A 3,940-nucleotide genomic window follows, 5' to 3' on the forward strand; every position below is an offset into this window, starting at 1 on the left:
AAGATCTTTGTATCAAAAAGAAAAAGAAAGAGAAAAATCTCAACTTAGCCATCATGTATTCACTTTTGTACAAATTTTGATGAAAGTTTAGTTTTTCATTTATAATTGATCAACTTTGTTTTTTTATATTCTCATTTTTGGTCTTCTGAAATATTTATGTCATTTTCTCTTCCTTTACCTCTAAAGGACAAAAGACATGTGGTTATTTACCTTGATAGTACCTGTTCTCTATCAATTAACCAAAGTTCAAGCCAGAGAACAGCATAAAGGGCCTGTCATTACCTAGTTACCAATTATTTTTTCTACCTCTGTTTCTCTCATTTTCATCACCTTTTCTTGCCCACTGGTATGGTTTAAATGTATCCTCTCTAAAATTTGGGCAATGGAACTTCATGGTCAGTGTGACAGTATCAAAACATAGGGCCTTTAATAGATGCTCAAGTCATGGGAGCTTCCCCTTCATAATGGAATTAAGGCCCTTATACAAGAAACTTAATGCATCATTCAGCTAATCTGTTCTTTCACCTCCTGTCATGTGAGAACACAATGTTCCCCCCCCATCCAGGGGATGCAGGGACATGGTGCTATCTTCAAAACAGACAGAAGGCCTCAGCAAACCTGCTAGAGTCTTGACCTTGGACTTCATAGCCATACAATTGTTAAAAAATAAATTTATGTTTTTTATAAATTACTCAGTCTTGAGTATGTTTTTATAAAGACACAAAGACATTCACACTATAGAAGAGACTCTGGTCCCTACTGTAGCAAAGAAGTGAGAGGTGAGGGCCATACTTAGGTAGACATCCATGACATCCATCTCCCCCAACCTCTGTTCCTAGCATACCAGTTCTAATCAGTGATTGGGAGTTTGAATAATGCCTAATGTTCTTTAACAACGTTAAATGATTTTTGGAGAACTAGGATCCTCAAATATTACTGGTAGTTTGAAAGAGGACACCATTGCCCTTTGTAAAACTAGCTTAACACTCTAATCAATTTACTTACATTATTTTCTCTCCATCAAGACCTTGTGCTTCTTGTGATCAAACATGTTTCATATTCATGCTTGCTATAAGGGAACTAACACTGTGTCCAGGAATATAATGTTCTTTCTTTAAAAAAATTAGTGCTGTAATGAATATAATTATTTCTCTGTAGATTTTTGTGAGTGAATGTTAAGATTTAATTGTTAGCCACTGTGATCCAGCTGAACTGTATGGGAAGGTCCAGAGAAGAGCCACTCCTCTTGCTGCTGCTATGAGTGGGGTAAACTGGGCAGAAAGACCAAGAGTCCAGAGGGAATGCCAGTGACCCAGTAGGGTTCTGACTAGGGCACAGAGGATGGACAGACAGGACTAGTGGCATGGAAAAGTATGAAGCAACAACAACAATACAAAACAACAGGTGGTAAGGTAGGTGAACCAGCGTTGTGCTTGGCGACAAAGATGCAGGCAAGTGAGGACACCCCTGTTCTCTCTCTTCATTTCTTTCCTCTTTATTTCTTTTTTCTTCTTTTTCTGCTATCCTTTCTTTCTTTTTTCTGAATAGCTGGAGAATTTCAGCTACAAAAATCTAATCCCATTCCCCAAACTCAGAGACCAAGTTCAGATAATCCCTTGCTTATGCCTTTGTTGTTTATCTTCTGCCATCTTCTCTAGTTTCCCTAAGCTTTAATGATCATCTTTTGTCCAGCCTTGCTTCTACTTTCTTTTCAGTTACCTTTATTTTATCCACTATCCTTCTTAAATTTCCCCACCACAGAGTAAAATCACTCTACATAGGGGAAACACTTTGCATACAAGCTCCCAATTTATGATTGGTTCTGTTATATAATTGTAGATTTTGCTTCTATGATTTAAGGTACAAAATAGTTAATCAGTTTGTCAGTTTCAAAACTGTGCTTGATGCTATTGTTATTGCTAATTATACTATTTTACCTAGGATGTCATATCTGTTGTAATCAGTTGTTCTCCCTTCTGTAACAATACTGGGAAACTCTGGGATAATAACCTCACCATACCCCAGCACCAAAGAACTGGGGACTGAGCCAAAAAGACATCAACATCTCACTCTTAGTTCACTGGAAAGGTAGGATATTGGTACAGATATAACCAAGATCCTCCTACACACAGAAGAAATCCCCAAAGAATAGACTTTTACTAGAGAGGACTTGATACTAATGATGCAGCTACCTACTACAAAAACTTACAAGGATCAAAACAGAAAACAAAATAAAAATTTTTGAAATAGAAAATGATGAGACACAAAGTCAAAATGCAATCTCAGAATTTTCGCCCACCCAGAACAAGTTCAGGAGACAACGAGATAGAGGAAATTGAATATACACACCTGACATTCCTGAAATGATACCAACCAAAGTAAAGAAATAAATCCACAAGGCTATAGGGGAAATCAGATCAGAAATAATTTGTAAGGTAAAAAAAGAAATGGCAACAATCATAAAGAAAATGCTCAGTAAATCTAGAGCAAAAATAGATTTTAAAAATAGAGGATGATAGGAAAATGAAGGAAACCATGAAAGATCAATAAAAGAAAGAAATGGAATGCATAAAAGAGTTTCAAACAGATATCCAGGAAATTAAAAATTCCATGGAAAGCTGGCAAAAATACTTAGATGAAATTAAGAAAGACTTTCAGACATTGAAGACAGAATCATGGCTATGGATCATGAAAGGAAAGATCTCTTTAAAAAAAACAAAAGATCTGTAAATAATAATTCAACAGCTGTAGGACAATGCAAGGAAAAATAATATAACAATAATTGGTATCAAGGAAAAAGTCAAAATGTAATCTCAGAACTCCAGACCACCCAGAACAAGTCCAGAAGACAAATAGATAGAGGAAATTAAAGACACAAAAATAAACATAAATGACATTTAAAAAAAAAAAAACTATCTGCAGAAGTAATGGCAGAAAATTTCCCAGTATGGGACGAGAATCTGACATATAGTTAAATGGGGCATATAGAACTCCAATTAGCCATGACCAATATAAATCTATACATAGACATATAATAATCAAGATCCTACAAATTCAGCACAAGAACAGTATATTAAAAGCTGTTAGAGGAAAGAAACAGATCACCTATAAAGGAAAGCCCATCAGAATCCTGGCAAACATCTCAACACAAACCCTCAAATCAAGAAGAAATTGGAGTGAAGTATTTCAAATCCTGAAAGATAACAACTTCCAACCCAGATTGATGTACCCTGCAAAACTATCTTTCAAAATTAATGGAGAAATAAGATAGTTCCACAACAAAGAACAACTGAGGAAACTCAAGCCCACCAAATCAACCTTACAAAGAGTACTGCAAGATATTTTAGAGAGAGATAAAAATGACTACAATTCCAAGAACAACAACAGATGAAACCACCAGGCAGAGGAAGCAATTAAATCAATGGAAAAAGCAGGGAACCAGAGGCAGGAAAATAATATGACAATGATAAGCCAATATATATCAGTTATAACAATCAATGTAAATGGTCTCAATTCACCCATCAAAAGAAACAGATTGGCAAAATAGATCAAGAAACAAGATCCAACAATATGCTGTATATAAGAAACACATTTAGCTCAAATACAAACTTATGCTGAAATTCAAGGGTGGAAAACAATATTCCATGCAATAAGAACACAGAAAAAAGTGGGGGTAGCTATTTTGTTTGCAGACAATGTGAACTTCAAACCAAGAATGATCAAAAGAGATAAAGAAGGTCACCATATACTTCTTACGGGAAAGCTTGAAGAGGAGGTGATAACAATCATAAATATATATACACTAAATATGGGAGTATGCAGCTATATAAGACAAATATTAATAGACATGAAAACTCCAATAAGCAATAACACAATTGTAATGGGGGACTTTAATACCCCATTGTTACAAAGAAATAGATCAAGTAGACAAAAATCAGCA

This window comes from Chinchilla lanigera, unplaced genomic scaffold (genome assembly GCF_000276665.1).
Source record: "Chinchilla lanigera isolate Chin_1 unplaced genomic scaffold, ChiLan1.0 scaffold00003, whole genome shotgun sequence".
Taxonomy (NCBI): Eukaryota; Metazoa; Chordata; class Mammalia; order Rodentia; family Chinchillidae; genus Chinchilla; species Chinchilla lanigera.